Raw genomic sequence first — 22863 nt, 5'->3', positions numbered from 1 at the left:
AGATTGATACTAGCCCCCAAGTCACACAAACACTTATCGAAAGAAAGATTGCCAATGGCACAAGGTATCGTGAAGCTTCCTGGATCTTTAACTTTAGGAGGGAGTTTCTGTTACAGCAAAACACTGCACTCTTCCGTTAGAGCAACGGTTTCCAACTCCTCAAGTTTTAACTTCCGAGATAGAATACCCTTCATGAACTTAGCATAGCTCAGCATCTGTTCTAGAGCTTCAACAAAAGATATGTTAATGTCCAACTTCTTGAAAACCTCCAAAAACTTAGCAAACTTCTTATCAAACTTCTGCTTCTGAAATCATTTAGGATATGGCGGAGGTGGGTAGACCTGTTTATCCCCTGTATTACCCTCAGGAGGATTGCTTTCAACAACTTTCTTCTTCGGTTCCACTTCAACATCCTTTTACACAACTTTTTCAGGTACTATCTTATTTTCCTGGAATTGGCAAGGGTCTCGATGCACCTGCATTCTGAACAGAGTTTTCAGAATCTTCATTTTGCTGAATTTAGGGGCTCACAACCTTTCCAGATCTCAAGGTGATTGCCTTCAACTCTTTGACTTCCCTCTTGCCTGGATTAGCTTTTGTATCACTAGGAAGAGTTCCTGGTTGACGGTTCAACAAAGCGTTGGCAATTTGCCCTATTTAATTCTCCAGAGTCTTGATTGAAACCGTTTGGCTTTTGCACATAAGCCTCAACTCCTCCAATTCAGATTTTTCATTAACAGATGGGCCTGGACCTCCATTAACAGATGTCTTGGTGCAAACATTTACTGGAACCCAGGAGGATTGAATTACTTTTTTCCAAACTGTTGGCACGGGTATTGCATTGCATTCAGATTGTTGCTCCAGTTAAAGTTCGGATGATTACGATTATTAGGATGGTACATGGCAAGAACTGGCTGCTGTAGCCTCTGATAGTTGCTCACAAACTGAGCTGGTTCATAAGATATATCACAATGTTTTGTCACATGTGCACCTGCACACAACTCACAAACACTGGCTATCTGATTAACTCCATAGTTGGCCAGAAAATCGATTTTCATAACTATCACCTTTAGCTGAGCAGTGATAGCCGTAGCTGTATCCACTTCAAGAACTCTTGCTACCTTTCCCTGTAGCATTCTCTGGGTTGGGTTCTGATATTCATTCACAGCCATCATTTCGACCATCTCATAAGCTTCCTCATAGATTTTAGCCCATAGAGTTCCACCTGATGCTGCATCGAGCATAGGTCTCGACTGTGCTCCCAACCCATTATAGAAGCAATTGATCACCATCCAGTCAGGCATTCCATGAAGCAAACACTTTCTCAGCATCTCCTTATAAAGCTCCCAAGCTTCACATAAAGATTCCCCTGATTGCTGTGGAAACTGAGTAAGAGCATTCCTGATTGTAGCTGTCTTTGCCATAGGGAAGAATTTAGTGAGAAACTTTTGAGCAAGTTCTTCCCATGTAGCAATCGAACCAGCAGGTAGAGAGTGTAACCAGCTCTTAGCCTTATCCCTCAGAGAGAATGAGAACAGTCTCAGTTTCACCGCATCCTCAGACACACCATTGAACCTGAAGGTGTCGCAGTTCTCTATGAAATTCCTGATGTGCATATTTGGATCTTCCGTTGGAGAACCCCCAAACAGGACTAAATTATGTACCATTTGAATCGTGTTAGACTTGATTACAAAGGTATTAGCAGCAATGGCTGGTCTAACAGTTCAAGACTGAATATCATTAATATTTAGTTGAAAATAATCCATCAAAGCTTTCGTATCTGCTGCCGGTTCTCCCATTGCAACAAAAACTAGAGTACCTGAAACACACGACTAAAGTAACCTTGTGAGAAACTAATCTGAGTCAGTGAACTTTAACGACCACTGATGACAAACATATATACTAAATTTAACACCGTGTCCCCGACAGCGACGCCAAAAACTTGTTCGCTGTAATTCTAACGCGAAAATATACGCAAGCGTACATGATCCCAAGTAGTATAAGATATAAATCAAGTGCGTTCCCATAGGGATTGGTTTAGGTTATGTTCAGATTATGTACTTATGCAACAGTGTATGGTTATCGTTCAATGCTAAGACGAGTAACAATTTGAGTTTTGGTTGAACTAAAAGATTATACTAAATAACATTAACTAAGAGAATTATGATTAAATTACTTATATAAGAATAAATATGGGATTCTAACTTCATTACATACTTCATTCAAAGTTATGTTCTTTAACCCTAGCATGTGATGGTGATGACAACTAATCAGATAACACGAAATTAGTATACACTAACTTTTGTTATACGTATACCATACTATCAAACATCCACAATTAAGATAGAAGTTGAATAGACACCAATTATGCTTAGTCCCTATAAGTCTATAAAGATTGAAAACATTATGGTTTAAGAACAAGTTATCTATCATGATTACATAGGGTGAATAAGTTGGTTCAAATTACCCACGAATTATGCTTGTCAATTCATATATAAACCTATGCTAGCATGGAAAGTTCTAAACCTCCATATTCATTGTCGCTTTAATAGAGATTAAAAACAATCTTAGATTTTAGCTACGCATCAAAGACGAATAAGCACAACCAAACTAGGAAATCATAAATCACCACACACAAAGGATTATAAAACAATTAACTATTGAAATCCATAAATAAATCTGCTAGAACCCTTGACTACGATTAGTTCATAATCAAACTCATCATCACCATGGGTTCCAATGAAAACATGATAAAGAATATAAGAGTACTAGGGTTCAAAGACAAATAAAAAACAAACATCTAAAGTATCAACTATATTGAAGAATACAAAAGTCTTCTTCTCCTTACCCGTCTTGTGCTCTCCAGGTCTTCGTATTGCCCTCCTTTGGCTCCTTGTTATTTAAAACGTCTTTTTATTGGTTTATATAGGCCCCGGATGGACCTGGACTCTCCAAATCTTCTATTTCTACTAAAACCATGATTCTCTGGCGCGACTTTCGGGCGCGGGCGAGTGGGTTTGGTGATTTCTGGGGCGCGGGCGCGCCAACCTTCTAATGATTTTCTGACAATTCTTCTTTTGGCCGTATCTTGAGTTCTGCTCATCAGATTGGCCGTATCTTGAGTTCTGCTCATCAGAATTAGGCGATTGACCTGCCCACGCGAAGATAACGAGATTATATACAACTTGAGAATGGCCTACACTTCAAAATCTGATCTCTTATTAGCATAAAATCCTAGTAAAACCCTTTCCTCATATTACTGATTCCCTGCAATGCAATTTACACAGAAGCACATCAAAATACCAAATACTTGAGTCCAAAACACCAACTTAAGCCTGAAATGAAGCATTCCAAGTGGATATAAATTCCACTTATCAATTTTCAAAATTTTAAACCAATTTTTAAAAGAGATTTTCTTACCAAATTTTTCTAAAAGTTCTTTATACAAAATAAGTTTTAAAAATTGGTTGTCAAATTACTACTTGAGTTTCTTGTTTATGGTAAGACTCAAATTACCTAGTAGAATACTTGTTCAGGATTTGATCTTGGTAATTCAGTGGGCCAAGAGAACCCACTATTACGGAGAAGTTTCAATTGTTCCCGATAGAAGAATACAAATCTTGTTTGATATGGTTACCAACAGAATCAATGTATGGAGAAATTGTTCATCCAATTCCTAAGACTATTAGAGTTTAAAGAATGCATTGATTTAAAGGAAGCCTGATCATGATCAAAGAATGTTGAGCAAATCTCCAGACTTTTCGAAAGAAAGAACACTATCAGCAAAAGAGTTGATATGTTGAAGGATTAGTATTTCTAAGTTGCATAAAAGAATTTTGAAGTTATGATTGTAAATACCGTATGAACGCAATTATGGCCAAATTATTGGAGTATTATATGTGCCGGTACGACGCTAACGACAAAAGACTTAATAAGTAAGAATTTATCATAGTGATCAATCTATGACGGTATTTCAGCGGACTTTCTGAAGTTATTATATGACTCGAATGTGATCTATTGATCGAATAAGCTCTAAAGTGTATATAAGTGAAATGTGGATGGTGACTAACAGTGTCATTCTTTTCTACAATACTACAATATATGTTCTTCTTGACTTTTGAATAAGTATGAACTTCTTTCATTATAAGTTCTATGAGGTGATAAGAAACATAACATTTTTGTTTTTCTTTCCAAATCATTTTTCCCCACAAGTTTTGTTTTCTGATTGAGACAAGCAGTGTTATGATATGACGCTTTGTCAGAATAATGAGAAGTCTGGTGGGACGCCACCTAATCATGTATTGTATGCCATATGGTATGTAAGACTGACTATCTTAAGTACCAATGTGGTTGTCTCATTTATATTCAAGTCATTACTCCTTCTTTCTTTTCAACTATAAGTTTATTGAATTATGGATCCTTCTACTTATTTTGTTGCACTATTGTTCTTTACAAAAGTTTTTCAAACAAAAATTCAATCTCCTAAGAATCAAGGGGGCAAAGTTCCAGCCATTAAATTTATATATTTCAAGTATGGGAACCATGGAATATGACAAGGATTGTAAATCACTAGCCCCAGTCAGTGATGCGCTAAGAATCAAGGGATCTACTCTTATATTAATAAGTCTCCAAGAGCAAGAGTTTATGATATGTTTGTGAAATATGTTATTCAGAATACGGATGTGATGGCAGGAATGATTATCGTGAATACCTTATGTGTTAAAGTATTGATAGATGTGGGAGCAACTTGATAGTTTATTTTTCGAGATTGTGTTGAAAAATTGAATTGCCCAGTTGAACCATTAAATGAGATCATGACTATAAAACTAGTAAATTAAGAATGTGTAATTTAAAACTAAGTGTGTACCAATAGTGAAATTGAAATTTCTGGCAATAAGTTTGTGCTGATTTGATACCCTTTAAGAGAGTAGAATTTGACATTATTCTAGGAAATGGACTGACTATTTAAGCGTGATGCCCATATAGACCGTCATGAAAAGAAGATAATTTTAAAGATGCCACATGAGAAAGTGGTGACGTTTAGGGGTTGAAGGCATGTAAAGAAGTTTTTAATAATGATTCAAACTAAAAGGTTACGGTGGAAAAAGATGTGAGCAATATGTTGATTATGTGATAGATAGAAATCAGGAGCCAGCAAAACTGGAAGAAAATCAAGTGGTAAATGAATTTCAAGACATGTTTCCAGATGAGTTACCAGGACTTCATCCAGATAGAGAAATTGAGTTTGCGATCGACTTATCACCTGGAACAGAACCAGAATCTAAGGCCCCGTACATAATGGCGCTAGTGAAATGAAGGAGTTAGCAAAATAATTGCAAGAATAGTTAGAAGAAGGAATGATTAGATCCAGTGTGTCCCAATGGGGTGCACCGATATTATTTGTACAAAAAGAAAGATGGAAGCAGGAGATTATGTATCGATTATCAAAAACTCCATAAGTTTACTGTCAAGAACAAGTATCTGTTACCTCGAATTAATGATTTGTTTAATTCGTTTAAAGAACCAAAGTATTTTCTAAGATTGATTTAAAATTTGAGTATCATCAATTATAGATCGAACCTGCGAACGTACCGAAGACAGCTTTCAGAACTAAGTATGGTTATTATGAAATTCTAGTAATGTCCTTTGGATTGACCAATACACCAGCAACATTTAAACTTGATGGAAAGAATCTTTAAGGATTATCTGGATAAGTTGTATTTGTGTTTATAGATGATATTTTGATTTACTCGAAGTTAATAGCGAACAATGTAAATTAATTAATGATAGTTTTGGGAATTCTGAGAAGGAAGAAGTTGTATGCTAAGTTTTCAAAGTGTGAGTTTTGGTTGCATGATAAATAGTCAGTACTGAAAGAACCCAAGTGGATCCAGCAAGGATTAAAGCTATTATGAATGGGGAGAGACCAAAAGCACCAACAGAAGTTAGAAGTTTATATGTAACGAGAAGTGCAACACTTGTTTTATCACTTCCAGATGATCAAGAAGAGTTTGTAATCTATAGTGATGCTTCTCATAGGGGATTCGGTTGTGTGTTGATGCAACACAATAAAGTTATTACATATGCGTCTAGACAACCGAAACCTCGTGAGCATAAGTATCCTAATATTCACCTTGAAGATTTGCAAACGTTATCTATATAGAGAAAAATGTGAGATTTATACGGACCATAAAAGTTGAATTATATATTCACACAAAAGAAACTTAATATGAGACGACGAAGATGGTTAGAGTTGATTAAAGATTATTATTGCATGATTAACTACCAACCAAGAAAAGCAAATGTAGTGGCAAATGTATTAAGAAAAAAGGAAAAATTGAATATATTGAGTGTGCCAGAAGAGTTATTAAGGAATTTTAGAATTTGGAATTGGAAATCAGAATTTATAAGTCAAATGAAGCGAAGGTGTATAGTATGACCTTTCAGACAGAGTTGTTAGTAAAGATAAAGAGATGTCAAGAACAGATAATGAATAAAAATATCAATCATTTGGTAGAAGAAGAATTTTGCACTCAAAAGATGAGCAAGGTATTCTTAGATTTTCTTCCAGAATTTAGATTCCATCGGAACTAGAGTTGGAGAATGAAATTTTATAGAAAGCTCATAATTCAAAGAATTCAATTCCTTCAGGGAGTACCAAGATGTATAGATATTTAAAATAGAATCATTGTTAGCCAGAAATAAAAAGGGAGAATTCAGATTGGGTTAATAGTTGTTGTATATGTCAAAGAAGTAAAGTGGGGCATCAGAGACCTTATGGATTAATGCAACCTTTAGAGATTCCAAAATAAAAATGGGAGCATACTATAATGGATTTTATAGTTGAATTACCAAGGACGAAAGCGAACCATGACACCATTTGAATTATAGTGGACAGATTAACCAAATCAGCTCATTTCTTGCCCATTAATAAAATATTTTCACGGGACAAGTTGGTTCACATCTATTTGAAGGAAATAGTAATTCATCATGGAGTCCCTGTGTCTATTGTATCGGATCGAGATCCACGATTCAATTCAAGATTTTAGAGAAGTTTTCAAGAATGTTTGGGAACCAGACTAAATATGAGTACAACTTATCATCCACAGACTGACAGCCAAAGTGAAAGAAAGATATAGACTATTAAAGATATGTTACATGTTTGTGCCATTGATTTCAAAGGAAATTAGCAGGAGCATTTTCCTTTAGTGGAATTTTCTTACAATAATAGTTAACACGCCAGTATCGGAATGCCTCCCTATGAAGCTCTTTTTGGACGCAAATGTCGATCACCGGTATATTGGGATGAGGTAGGAGAACGTAAGATACTTGGACTCGAATTGGTGCAGCAGACAAAAGAAGTTGTTGAAGTCATTCCGAAAAGGTTAATTGGAGCACATGATCATCATATGAAATATGCGGATCAATCCAGAAAGAACATGGAATCTAAAGATGGAGATTTAGTGTTGTTGAAAGTGCACCTTGGAAACGATTGTCGAGGTTTAGAAAGAAAGGGAAGTTGAGTCCTAGATACGTTAGACCTTTTGAAATTATGAAACATGTCGGCAAGGTAGCATACGAATTGGCGTTACCCCCACACATGGAGCACATTCATAATATATTACACGTATCAATTTTTAAGAAGTATAATTCAGACTCTAGGCATGTAATCAAATAAGAGCCGATAGAACTCCAAGAAGATTTATCTTGTGTAGAGAATCCAATAGAGATTCTAGAAAAGAAAGAGAAAGTAATAAAAAAATAAAGTTGTAAGTTTAGTAAGATTACTGTGGAGAAGCCCAAGGGTTGAAGAATCAACTTGGGAGCTAAAAAGTGAAATGCATGAAAAATACCCTCATTTGTTTACTTAGAAGATTGTGAGGATAAAATCCTTTTAAGGGGGAAGGATGTAATATCCGGGATATATCGTGTACTTATTTTTAACAATAAATAATTATTATATGATTATTATATGAATTTTGGTGAATTATCTGGTAAATGGAGTTGATGTTTGGATGTTTACATGTGATAAAATGTGATTATTCTAATTTTGACATGTCCAGAATAAAGTATAGATAACTTTGATATTTTTCTGGTAATTTTTGGATTTTTATATGATTTTATAAATGATTTATGGATTTAATAATTATTTTTTGAGTAATTATAAAACTATTTTATAAAACCGGGAATCGTCCAACTTCAACCGTTTTTGCGTTGTTACGACCCGAAACTCTTCGAAAAACTCCTTCCTAATCTAATCTGATTATTCTAAACATTTTCCGTGTTATGACTTTTTCAATCCGGAATACGGTTTGACCCGTAAGAGTCCCATCGCAAAATTTTCGATACGATAGTCATTTCGATAGATCAATAAAACCCGTATTCTCGAGAGACAAGATATGTTTACATTATTTTCTCGTAGGGTATTTTATAAGAAGCCCTGTTTTCATAATTATCCAAATCTGATATCAAATCGGATCATTTTTGTAGTAACCTAGCGGCTAAGTAACCTATTTTCAGATCCAATACGATCTAACGGGTATTAATATTCCATAAGTATAAATAGCCTTTTCTTATTTTATTTTATTTCATAAGTATTCCATAATCATAAACAAACAGTTAAAATATATAATTTACAGAGAAAAACTCGTCGCGTTCTTGAGAATTAAACCTAAAAATGAAGGCGTTACCGAACTCGGAATCAAGCGTGCAATATACAGAATCAAAGCTCTCGAAAAGTTCTATGAGAATCTATCATCAATTTCAGTGCAAAAATCAAGGTTATTTTCATACTTATTTATTTTAATTCAAATTAATTTATGATTAAAATTTGAATTTTTGATTTTGATGTTGTTTATGTGATTTGATGGCTGAATCTTGTAGATAATTTTGTCCTAATCATTTTGGTATATGATATGATGAATTTGGAGTTCAATAACATGTAAAAAATTGGGTTTAATTCTCGAATTATTGAAATTAGGGTTTATATACTTTGAATGTTCTTAATTGAAATTTAGGTGTTTCTTTGTTAAGGGTTATTAGATGAAATTGATTACACAAGTGTGTAGATCGTTGAAAAATGAAACGAATGGTGTATATATGATGATCAAACGATAACGGGAAGGGCTTGATCGGAAAATGGGTTGAAATGACGGAGAAATTTTCAGGCGGAATTTCCGTTCAAATCGTTGGTTGTTTGATTGTTTTGATTTTACAGAAGAGTTCCTGGAAAGATACTCTTCAATTTTGCACATTTTGGAGTCATTCTGGGCAAGTTGCAGGGTGGCTGGAAAAGCTCCAGTCGTCGTTAATCATGACTGGCCTGCGGTTGGGACGAAGGTGGTGAAACTTCAGTTTTGCCCCCCAACTTTCCCAGTTTTACATTTCAGTCCCTATTGTTTCAAAATTATTTTAACCCCGAATCTTCTTTGAAAATTTATTTTGATTGAATATAATGTGTGCTATATGCTACGTGCTATCTGATTGATGTGTTATATACCTATGTGGTTATTGGTTGAATGTTTTGGTCATAATTTTCAATCCGTAAATCGGATTTTGGTAAAACGAAGGGTAGATAAAAGCTTATGACGTCTATGTGACGATTTGAATAATATGAGATTGAATATTGATAGATACTTGTGATGCCTAGCAGAGTAAATGAGGCATAGAAAAAGATAACCAATGATCAGTAAATAGAACTGAATTTTAAAAAAAGAAAGCAAGTGATCGGTGAATAGAAGCAAGGTATAAAAAAGAAGACAAGGGATTATTGAGTAGAACCGTTAAATGAGTACAAGTGAAGTTGGAAATCATTTGTGATAAGGCAAGGACTTCCAAACCTTCCTCAAGATATATTATAAATATTTATGAACTTTCTCATAACATGTTGCTAGTATTCGAAATAGTAATATTTTATATTGTAAGTGCTGTAAATTATTCAACCTTGAACCCTAATCACATTATTGAACTTGGGCTGTAAGCTTCATTCTTTGTAAACCATCGACTGTTGATTTTTCAGATATTAAACCATACAAATACAATACTAATTCACAAATATATATACATCATATACTGACACAGAATTACTTGAGCATACAAAAACTTATATACCCTATGACATCAAAGATCTATACCCTGTATTAACATTGAACCCTTGTTCATCAGATACCTGATTATTCAACCGGCCTGAAGCTGTTCCTCATGTATATACCTTGATATACCCCGGTGATACTTATGAAATGCCTTATGCTCCGAGATAAATGCTTTATCAATGTTAATTATGATTCTATTTTATTGAATTACAATGGTTATCATATTGAATAATTCTAGAATTGGATGGTTTTATAAATATGGACTAGATTCGTGGTCAGACCAGATTTGTGGTCATATTAGGCAAATACGTGCCTTGGATCCAGTATAGAGAGCAGAGCCGTGTTCCTTGCTCAAGGTTAGTGTGTGACTGATCAGAAGCCTAACCTTGGTTTTTAAATGAAAAGTGAATATCCAATTTTAATCATTGCTTATCAAGAAACTTAATTCTTCTGAATCATTTCAATTGATCATTATTTAACCTCAGTTTTTGTTATTATGACTTGCTGAGCTAGTTAGCTCACTCTTGCAAATCTTTTATGTTATTTTATAGTTTAAAAGGAAATAATTGGTAGCATATTTCCCTGTCCAGTGTGTGAGCTAGGATTCCAGGATGAGTTGGATTGAGCTAGCAAAAGCTTTATGTTTAATTTTGAATTATGTGAGTTTGTAAGGATGCTTTCACTATTAGTTGTAAGTTGAACTAGTTGGAATTTGGTATGATGTAATAAAAGTTAAAGATGGTGTCTTATTTTCATACTTTAACCTATTGTGATCCATGGTTATGGTAAGTAGGGTCATTGCATATATATCACTTTCATAAATAGGTTTATATATTGGGTGTGTGTGTTGTGAACCCCAAACTTATGACCCAGGTTTGAAGGGTGTCACAAAAATGGCTATGAAATCTGTGTCAGTGACCAAACAGATTCCTACCCAAGCCACTAAACCAAAAGTTTCCAAATCCAATTCAAAGAAACACACCTCTAGTGTCTCTCAAAAGACACCAGTTGTAAAAACCACCAAAGCACATGAGGGGAGTGTTCAGGGTAGTGAGAAAAGTGAGGGAAGGGGTGAAATTCAAAGAAGCCCCAAGGACAAGGAGGGTGAGGTCAGTGCAACCCAAGCTAGCCACACTGCAGTATCCCATAAGACTGTAGTGATATAAAAGGAAATTAGCTCATCCCTAGTTGTATCCTCCCAAAGTTATGTGAATATTGAAATAAGCTCTCAACCAGGAGCACAAAATAAAAGGGGTAGGGACATCAAAGACCTAGCTCAAACTTATAAAGAAAGAAGAAAACTAAAACTATGGGGGAGTCACAGGGTGCACATACAGTGCAAACTGAAGTCACAGACTTGTTATCTGCACCTTTTCAAATTCAGTTTGATGTGGCTCTAGTAAATGTAGAGTCACACTCCCACTCTCTAATAATTGAAACACCTCAAACACGCATCTCTCCAACTATCTCAAATAAGTGATCATTATCTAATTGATGATTTGTTGGATCACTTTGCAATTCTTTTACAAATTATTGAGGGGTTTGTGCACCAAAACTTAAAATCAATCTCCTTAAACTCAACAATAGTTTCAACTTCTATTCATCTTGTTTTTTCTTCATCAACGAATATCCATCATTCATGGATAAGTGATTGTCCTTCAACGGATATGCTTCACATCAGTTATCCGTTGATAGTCACAACCACACCTTCAATGGATATCTCACATCCGTTGATAGTCACTGCACAACCACTTGATAATTTAAAATCTATTACAAGTGCAGATGACTTAGTTATTGTCCAATCACTTCTAGTATTCAGGGAAAAGAGTGAACTGAGTGAGAGGCCGGGTTGCTCTCAAGAAAAAGGAGAGGCTGAGAGTTCAATAATACACATTATTTCTTCCAGTATGGCAATAGTGAGTGAGGGGAGTTCCACCTTAGTAGGTGAAGATGAGGGTGTGAGGATAGTGAGCCAGGGGGAGCCCCTAATTCAAGGATATAGAGAAAATGAGAGAAATGCAGGTACAAGAGAAATAAGGATGGCAGCCATTGCTAGAGAGTTAATGGATGTCAGTGATGCTCAAAAGAAAAGACTATATCGGCAACAATACAGAGCTGCTATAGATTCTATTTCCTTTGATGCTGAGAAATTTACTCATCATGTTACAGCCTATCAAACTCTGGTTGATGAAAACCTTGATTAAGAAACTGGCATGAACATTGGGGGAGATGAAGGCCCTATTTCTGTAACACATACTCCTGATTGGATGCTTAGCAAGGAGTGCGACACTCATCATCTCAACTTCACTCTATTCAATCTCATCTCACTGACTCAAACAGCTCTAGCAGTTACTCTAGTGCTAGTACAAGGTCACTTCTAAAAGCCCATCTAGAGTCCCACCAGCTACACAGAATTCAACATCTTAAATAGACTCTATATATGGATGATCTAAAACTCTCTATTGATGAGGTTAAGAAGGACTTGTACACAAAGTTGGATGAGAAGCTTCCTGTAGTAACAATGAGAGAAATTTAGCAAAAGTTTAGGAAAGAAAGTGATCTTTTAAGAAAAGTTGAGGCCTTGGACAAAGGAATGATTACTGTTGGAGATTCCTTGGACAAGATACTTCAAGGTCAAGAAACCCAAACTTAGTTGCTCCAACAACTGGTGGATGAACAAACTTTAACTCTTCTACTTGATGATAACAAAAAAGGGGAAATTGATGTGCATATTCAAGTCACAAAGGTAATAGTTCCTTTTGTTACTTTACCAAAGCCACTAGTGAAGGGTGAGTTGGACAACATAGACCTCATCAATCTAGTTGCAGCTGAGTTGAAAATTAAGGAATAGAAAAAGAAGATAGATGAAAGGATTGCTCAAGTATTTGGCTTAACTGCAAAACCATCAAAAACTGTGAAGCACATCACACAGTTGAGGCCACTTACTGTAGGAGAAATGAAGCCGGGGAAAGGTGCAAAGGGAGAAACATCAAGTATAAATGAACTCAATCATGTTGTGGTGCTCAAGCCTAAACCATCATATTTTAAATTCACAAGAAAACACCCAATGGAGTTAGATTATTTACCTCACAGGCCTGATGAGCATAAACTCATGGGAAAATCTATTGCTAGCTACATGACAACCAATGATGCAATGTTGAGAAAGTGTATAGCAAGAATTTATAGACATAGTAAACTGCTTTGTATAATGAGCGGGCATCCCAAGTTTGTAGAAGCTAAGCATGAAGGAGATTTGAGATTAAAGATAAAGTCAAAGATAAAGAAAAAGCAGGCTGCTAAGGGAGCTCAAAAGAAAATTGAGAAGCCTGTTACTACAACTGAAAAAAACTGGCTAATGAAGAAAAAGAAGAGAAGCCTGAGTGGAAAATAGGAAAAAGGGTAAAGGTGAGAGCAAAGAGACCAAGCAAAGTTTTATAAAAGGAGAGTGAACCATCTCAATCTATTTCTACAAGTCAACCAACTATGCCCACTATAGAAACAACTAAAATCAAGGTCAATCCTGAGGTAAACTTTCATGGTGAACAAATAGTGCCCAAGGATGAACCTATAGATTGGGATAGTTTACCAATTACTGATTTAAATATACCTTTACCTATTAAGAAAAAGAGAATTCTAAGAAGAAAGAAAAAGCCAACCATACTTCCAACTAAAGCCATCTCAAAACCACAGAAGCCTACTGTCAAGAAAGATGATCAACTCTACATCTGTGACATCAAAGAATTTTCTAGATATTCAACTCTTTTTGGAAGAAGTATAATAAGTCAGAGGGATTGATGCTAATTACAGAATTTCAGAAAGATTGGTCTTTAGAAACAAGGGTGGTAATGAGATAGCATGGCCATTCTACAAGATTTTTGAGGAAAGCTACAATGTCTTATTCAAAGTATTTTCCGCAATGAAGAAGGACTTTGGATTCATAAAGGTTGCTAAGTCAGGAATACTTGAAAAGATAAGTCCAATCAGATAAAGCTGGATAGATCCTAGTGCACTATCAAGGGTTCTAACTATTCCAAACACTGGGAATAGAGTGCACATGAAAACCTACTGGATCATGGAGTTTAGAGATGAGAATTATGTAAGAAGATTTTTTGGACTTGAAGATCAGCTTAAAATTTCAAGTAATGAAACTCTTAAGGAAATGCAGGAGATGCTGGATATCAATGATGAAGATGAAGCTGAATTTTACAGACAACTCCAACTCCAAATTGAGGAAAATAATAAAAACTGGGAAGGAAGACAAGGGAATCAAAGAAAAAGAAATCATCTGCTCAGTCTAGAGGAGCACCTTGATAATGGCATGTAAACTCTTTTAACCTTATTTGTACATTTCAATTATAATGTAGCACTACACAAATTATCTACTTTCTAATGTATTAATTTTATAAGGTGTTTTGTACTCATCAAGTCATCCTGAATTTATGCCTATAATTCCATTGGACATAAATTGGGGGAGATTATTAGGAATATGTTGTAGTCTTGATGATAATCCACCAAAACACCTTAAGTAGATTTGTTAAGTGTCTTTTTGTAGCTTTCAACGGATAATCACAGTTATCTATCCGTTGAAGGAGTAGCTTATGTTAATAAGTATATAGCACATTCTGTACACTATGATAGCTGGGGGATTTGGCAGTTTTAGTTATATCTAAAGTCATGTTGACTACTATCAAGATATACAAAATAGGTGGGTTAAGTGTAAATATAAAATGCATTGTAATTTTGTATAAGTGAAAGATTATCAACTTGGTGAAGATATATAAACCAAGTGTAGCAAGTATCTAATAAAAACTAGAGCAACAACTAGAATAAGCAAGTTATATCTCTAGAAACACTCTCAAGTTCTAAATTGTAAGATTTACTTATAAGTAGCTGTATGCATTTTGCATCACAAAGATTTCTTCAAATATACATCTCTAGTGAAAAAACAAATTTACCAGAAATTTTTTAGACTTGTGTTTATTTACTTTGTATTGTAGAATACTTTAAAAGGTTTATATACATTCTTGCATATCCAAAACACAGTTGTATATTTAAGAAATAGTTTTTCAGAAAAGTAGAAAGAAACCAGAATTCCATTCAACCCCCCTTATGTAATTATGTTGTTGTATTGTTAGGGAATAACACAAATCATGTAAGTGAGCAATGCAAATTCTGATCCTATTTGGACACTCTTAGAGTATTCACTGCTGGTAATAAAAACTGCTATAATTTTGTTTCTACTAAAGGTAAAAGCATTCTTGTTCGTGCAAGCTTTAATCCTTCATCGAAATATGGAGATTACTAGAGGAAATATCATAATACAACAGACCATGATTTCATTCTTATTTTACAGCAAGACCGGCTTATTAGTGAGAAAAAAAACATTCATGTTATGTTTTAAGACCATTGATCAACTAAGACACCAATGGATCATTTTTTGGACAACTGGGAAATAAATACACCTCTAACTATTATATGAAGTAGGAAAAGTGGTGATACGGTGGTACGAAGAATGAAATTTTATGGTAATTTATGTACTTTTCTTTAGATTACAACCTTGTGCGCTATTCATATATAATTTGGTCATATATTTTTAATCTTTTTTGCATTGTGAATTTTCAGAATTCTTAAAATAGGAGAATTGATTTGTTACAACATGAAAAGGTTTTTACATGTTTTTTAGTTTATACCTTCGAACATAGATAAAAATGTTTTAAACACAATATACTGGTAATTCCCAACATCCATCTTCTGGTGGATATGCTACTGGTTGGGACCAGACATCTGCTGCGATAACGCAACAGACTACCCAGGAAGCTGCCAATCATTTGAACATCTGAAGCCTTGGTTTAAATGATCTTACGTTCAAACCTTTGAACATGGATCAATGTCAATCATTACCGAAGAGTCAATTTATGCTTTATGTACCTCGATTCTATACATGTTTATTTTTGTGTATATTGATTTGGGTTGTTATTAATATGTTAGTTTTTATTTTTATAGGGACGTGTCTAACTCTGCTACAAGCAAGAATAAGGACGCCCATAAGAAGGTAGCTGGTTAGAAGGGGTGGAAAAGTAGTGGTAGCTTCTATTGCTAAGATTTTGTAGTTTTAGAAAACTTGATATAGTTATTGATGATGTCATAATATAGTTTTTACGGAATTTGATTCTTCTGTTTGTAATAATTTACGAGTTTTTCTATTTGTTAACTTATTTTGAGTTAGTTCAATTATTCTTGAATGATTTCCATTTATATTTTCTATTTAAATATTTTTCAATTTATTATTATATTTGTGAACTTTTAAGGAAAAAAAGTAAGACAAACTATTAAATATGAATTAATAAAATTAGATGCGTGGGTCCTACAAAATATATATTTATGGGTCCCACTTATTATTTATGTTTATATATAGAAATCTAAACATCTATTGTAATATAGCAAATTATGTTGTTGTAGGGTGCTATTGGAACATCTATATTTATATAATACAATAGTTGGGGTTGTGTTAGCTTAGACATATTTTGATGTCGCTATAGACACCTATAGTTACTAGCTATGACCCGACATAGCTTTGGTGTTGCTATAGCGTTTTTTGGCCTATAGCAATATCAAATGAGATCTATAGAGACACAATTTTGGTGTTGCAAGAAGCCATCTATGGCGTAGTATCTCTTACAGTATCCTTGATATCCTTATTCAGCAATAATTTTGTAAACACATAATTTATGTATGATAATCAAGGAATTGCTGAAAGTTGAATTTGAATATCTCGAATTTACTTTTCAAGTTCATGGTATGGAATATTAAGACTTTAAAATATAATGGACTTCAATCCAAAAGTGCTCTATACTGAAAATGTGTGTGATAAACAACTCCAATGAATAATGTTGTTCAAAGAAAATATCTTTGTCTTAAACAAATAAAAGTGAATTTTATTGCTCAGTCTTTCTCCGGTTCATCATGGACTTTACAGTGAATATCACTAAAAAATGTTTAGAAGACTATTCCAGTAAACATTGTATGACTGAAAACAGCAACAAGCTCAAGAAAAGAAAAGTTGAAAAGTCTTAACAAAAGAGATCTTTACTTGAAAAGGCTTATTGTAGATTTAAGACCCGGCTCAGATAAGCTTCTCTTTGCACGACTTGCTCAATTATGACGCTAAATTCAAATTGTGCATCTAGATGAAGGTTCTTGCATATTCTTTCAAATAATGTGCACTAGTATAGTGATATGAGTCTACTGACTTATTCTCTTTTATACAACATTCAGGATGTTATATGGTTATCATCAATGTATGAACTTCTCAGTCTTTCAGTTTGAATTTTATTCACTTCTTTCTCATATTCTTTGTATTACTTAATGAACTTTTCTAGTCCCAATAAAATATTTAAGGCACTGGTGATTTTTGACATATATTTATGCGCTTTCATGGCCTTTAAATACCTTACTGTCTCATCACCTGGTCTTTCAACTACTCTAAACTTTTATTTCCCTTCGATAATGGCAATCATCTTTCTTCACAATATCAAGAAGGACTTAGTTGATGGCATGATATTTGACGGTCCTACCTGAGATGAGGAAATTCCTACTGTCTTGGCTCGCATCCATGTAGCAATCTTAGAAACGCAAGCCAGGGAAGTTGCTGCTGATATTGCTCTTGCTGCTACTCGTGCCAACTCTCGAAGGTATGGCAATGGCAGTGACAATCAAGGAAGTGCTTCCTCTTCTTCCAACAGTAGAGTCTAGATTTCTAGATTCTAGGGTGGACTAGGATGGAAATGTTTATTTAAAAAGAATATTTTAATATAAAATATTCTTTATGAATAAAATTTATGATTATCTACATGCTTTTATATGAATCTTTTCTTGATTATTTGCCTTTCTCATTGTTATTATGATTTTGTTAAAATTTGAATCTTCTTAAAATTTACATGACATATCAATGAGACTACTCTCTTGAAGAATCTTTAAGCTAATAATCTGTGTCAGTCAATAGTGGATAGACATTTGCAGTTGATCAGTTTGATGAAAGAATGAAGATCAAGATGATCAAACACACAATCACTTATAATTCCAGAAGTAAATAACTTGACCTTAAAAGAGTAAATTTAAGACAACCCGTAGGTTATTAACCATCTTCCATCTTGAGCTCTCAAAACAGAATTGATAAGATTACAAAGAAACTAGTCAGAAAACAAGATCTGTGAGTTGAGTGATACAGTAAGCCTTTTTAAACCAAAACCAACTGGTATAAATTTCTGAATGCACTCACTAGTTGTCTTAAATTTTTGAATGCACTCACTAGTTGTCTCCCTCAAAGACACTAGTGATTCAATTAAACATTTATAGTTGTCTCATGGAATTCTTCACAAACCAATGAAGTTATATGTGAAGCGATAACTTGCACAAATGAGAGCACGGATAATTGACATGGACTCATAAATAATAATCTATTAACTCATGTATATATAGTTGGCAATTATTATTGTCTTATAATATTTTTTTTAATTTTAATAAAAAATGGATGATAATCTTTAAATATTTTAAATAGAGTAAATTCCTTGCATTTTGGTTAATTAAGTGCTTTATTGACAATTTCAAGATCGCATTTTTATCGACCAGAGGTAGAATTCATTAGCTAGGTTTATTTTTTTTGGTTTTGAAAACCAAAATAAAAAATAAATTACTAGCTCTTGACCCATACCTGAAATCAAACCGTAATCACTCAAATGTAATTCAAATTCGAGTTAAAGTATTGTATGTATGTGTGATTTAACCCGGTTAAAAATCTAAACATTTTTATGAAATAGCATTCTTATTCACATTAATTAGGTTAAAAATGATCTAAACAGTCCCTAAATAATTTCACAATAGATGGGTATCGTAAAATAAATTGAAACTCAACAATTTTATTTACTTTCATATAAAATTATTTAATAAAATTCTATTTGAATTTAATTATTGTTATTGTTTATTTAAAATGAAAATGAGATTGATATTTTACACCAACTATCTCGAGAACATGTTTTTCGTATAACAAAAATTACTATACATTGCCAAAAAATGCATAGCAATTTTTTTATGTTATCACGTGAAATGCGGGTAAGTTAACATTTAATCTGTAATTTTAACTCACGGTACTATTTGTCAGATAATTGATCTCTCTTGATAAAATTATCAAATACTTAATTTTTAAAATAATTTTCATGTCGCGCGTAGCGCGACATTATATCCTAGTTCTTTTAAATCAAAAAATAGAACACGCATTCTGAAGATGCATATTCTTCAAAATTTGAAAAAAAATGAAAGTACATGTCTGATATACATATTCAACAAATATTTTGGGCATTATTTACCATCTTTAGATCAACTCCAACCCTAGTCACCTTTTAGGTAAAATTGTCGCGTATCACCTAATCTACCTACTATCTAAAATTTTAGGCACTCCAGTAGGGTCTTTCTATTAGTTAAAATTATCCTATCCATGTTTCATTCTCCAAGTTGATTGATTGTCTTCCCACTAACTGTATCAAATCCACCTTATCTCCCATCTCTCTCTCTCTCTCTCTCTCTCTCTCTCTCTCTCTCTCTCTCTCTCTCTCTCTCTCTCTCTCTCTCTCGCTCTCTCACCCTCTCTCCCCTCGCTCTCGCTCTCTCTTTCTCTCTCTCTCTGTCTCTCTCTCTCTCACTCTCTCTCTCTCTCTTTCTCTCTCTCTCTCTCCCTTTCTCTCCCTCTCTCCCTCTCTCTCGGCATCATTTTTTAATTTCCCGCCATCTTATATTATCCACCTTCATCTCCGTCCACTGCACACTCATTTTCCCTCACTGATTTTTTTCTCCTCCAGAGGTAGGTTTTCATCTTTTTGTTTTGTTTAATGTTTTTGATTTATCCTACAATGGTTCAATTTAATCAATATTTCTTCAAAATCTAGTCATTGTTAAATATATATATGTGTGTGTATAATTGGATGGCTCATTTACATCTTTGCTCAATGATTTATTTGAGTTTGAAAATTTAGTGTTTTCGCATCAATCCCCTCATAATCACAACCTCAACCACAAAAAGAAGCTTCCATGAAATTGAAAAAGGGAAAGCTGTCCAAAACTTTCTCGATTGAAGATAATATGTTTCTCCTTTCCGCTTGGTTAAACATTAGTATAGAGCCGATACAAGAGAAAGATCAAACACATACATTGTTAGGCCCTTAACCAACTGTAGGGGGGGTGAATACAGTTAATACAATTAATTCAATAAAGCTTCAACACAATCAACAGATTTTATATTAACTGATAAAAACTTATTACAATCATACCCTCTCAAAAGGATGAACAAAAATTCTTGAGAGCTGCTAGGTTATGCGAAAGATATTACAATGTCACGGTGCTTATATCATACACCTAATATGTGCTTTATATAGAGCACATCTACCAATGTATAAGGAATCATATTCTATTAACAACAAGGAAACCTATACAATTGCTTCTGAGATAAAGTCCTTCACCGTCTTAAGTTCTTGTTTCCTTTTCCTTCTCAAAGATCAACCGATGTGACAAATACTAATTTCATCATCCTTCAATATCATTATCCGTCGATGTCATCACCATCCGTCGATACTTGTAGTCATCATTCATCGATGCTTATAGTCATCATCCGTCGATGCTTATAATCATCATTCGTCGATGCTTTTGATAGTTTCTGTTTGATATCATTAATTGCTCTTAACAATCTCCTCCAGCTTATTCATAATGAAAATATGGACAAGTTCCAATTAATGATGTCAAAACTATCTAAATGCAGGAATCAAGTATGCATATTCAATCTGGCTTTAGTGAACATCAGACTTTACTCTTCATCCTGAACTGCTTCTTTAACTTGAGCAATGTCAGAGGTTAATTTCACTTCCTCAGCTCAGAATGCTTCAAAAATATTCCTTCTTCTTTATTTCAGCAATAGCTTCAGCTTTAGACTTTGAAAACTTTGACTTCTCTCCTATCTTCTCTTTTCCTTTAAGCTTCAAGTCAACAGTTATTATAACTTATGATATGAGATCTTCTGCTTGACTGATTTCCCTTATAACTACACCTCTGGTTGGTCTGTTAAAAGGATTATCTTCATAAAGTACTTGAGAAATAACAGCAATATCAGCATTTGCTGTTTTTTATGAAATTCTTAAAGTCTTTCTCCATTTGCCTTGGCTATTCAAAATTAACTCCAGAATTTCCTTTTGCAAATATTCTTCTACTCTCCTCAAAGTCAAATAATTGAATCGTTGGATCCTTGTAGAACGGAGTTGTCTTCTAGAGATTGAACCATTTACTTGCTTTAGCACCGGCTTCTATCTCCAGAATACCTTGGTCTTCATCAGCAACAGTTAAATCTTCAACTTTTCTTATTTTCTCCTTTTGCTATCCTTCTGTCTCTTATTACCTCCATTAGAAGTTCCAGTATCAGTACTTGTTAATGACAGCTGTTTGTATTAAGATTTAATAGTATTCTCCCCTTTTTGGCATCATCACCAAGTAGTAGAGAAAGAATCAGCTCTATTGAATTCTTTACTTCTGTAAGTTGAGCAAACATTTGATCTTGTTTATCTTCCAATCTAGCTTGACTGGATTCAATTGAAATATGTCTGACAAATATTGGTGAAATTTGTTTCTGAATTTCTTGATGAGTAGTCAGCTTTGAAGAAATCAAAGATTTTGTAATCTGATTGATTTGAGTAGTAGTTGCTTCATGAGCTGTGTGTAAGGATCTGACAACTAAAGTTGATGCTTTTAGATTATTCAGCATATCAAGATTTGTAATCTTCTGTTATGTTGTTTCCAGATGTGCAACAGCTTGTGTTCTGGAAATAGGATACGTATTATCTTTCCAATGAGCATTCCAGAGATTATCAGAAAAATCCTTTCCTTTTGTAGCATCTAACTCTTTCATTTTATGTTGTCTCACATGCATAGGCATATCTTCAGGGAAGAAAGATCATCCTAAGGATCTATAATAGTATTAGAAACATTAGCTTCTTCTCCATCATTAGATTCTTCAACAGTAACTGGATTCTGCACTAATTGCTGAACTTTATCATCAGCTTCAGCATGTAGAATAGAAGTAGAAATTTATGCAGTATATGATCCAGTTGTTTCAGAAGCTTCCACACCTTTAGAAGGTAAGTCCACATCTTCAAGTATTGTAGATAAATGAATTAGAGCTTTGACATTAATTTCCAGAACCTCAGTTCCTATATCATGCTGTGGTGATTCTGAAATGAATGAAACTTTATGAATGGACTGTTGTGCTACTACATCTTTAGCAACAACAGGGATTTCATCCGATGATGGTAAAGTAGAATAAATGGACTATTTTTCAACAAAAACATGGATTGTACTATGTGGTGGAATAGTAAAATGTATGGACTACAAGAAAGTATCAGTACTTAGACTTGCAGGGAGATTAATAGCCCTTGGTACATCAGAGCTTTCTTGATGTTCAACAGACTGTTGTTCAACATATGTTTCTTTAGGACTCTGAGCACCTGCAAACATATAGCAAATAAACCTTAATCTCTTTATTCTTTTTAAGTAGTCTTAGTAGTCCTCACACCACACATCTCATGACTTTCAATAGTCAGTGCTTCCTCACAAGGATTACTAAATCCTATCTCTCATCTACCTCTCCTTTTGCCAGGAAGGATCCTACCTCTCTTAAATTTTTTTTTCTCTCAATCTTTTCACACATTTAACAGAAAAAGCCTCATAAAGATTGTCCTAC

At 34.1% G+C, this 22863-nt stretch overlaps 1 non-coding gene across 1 annotated transcript; it reads left to right on the top strand.

Moving 5' to 3' along the window:
• Window positions 1-1302: 1302 nt before the first annotated feature.
• On the top strand, window positions 1303-1409 carry LOC141676419 (small nucleolar RNA R71). The gene has a single exon (XR_012557010.1). It is a non-coding gene; the product is annotated as a small nucleolar RNA R71 (small nucleolar RNA).
• The last annotated feature ends 21454 nt before the right edge of the window (window positions 1410-22863 follow it).

This window comes from Apium graveolens, chromosome 7 (genome assembly GCF_009905375.1).
Source record: "Apium graveolens cultivar Ventura chromosome 7, ASM990537v1, whole genome shotgun sequence".
NCBI classification, from domain to species: domain Eukaryota; kingdom Viridiplantae; phylum Streptophyta; class Magnoliopsida; order Apiales; family Apiaceae; genus Apium; species Apium graveolens.
The sequence above is the reverse complement of the archived record's forward strand: the minus strand, read 5'-3'. Positions and strand labels throughout refer to the sequence as shown.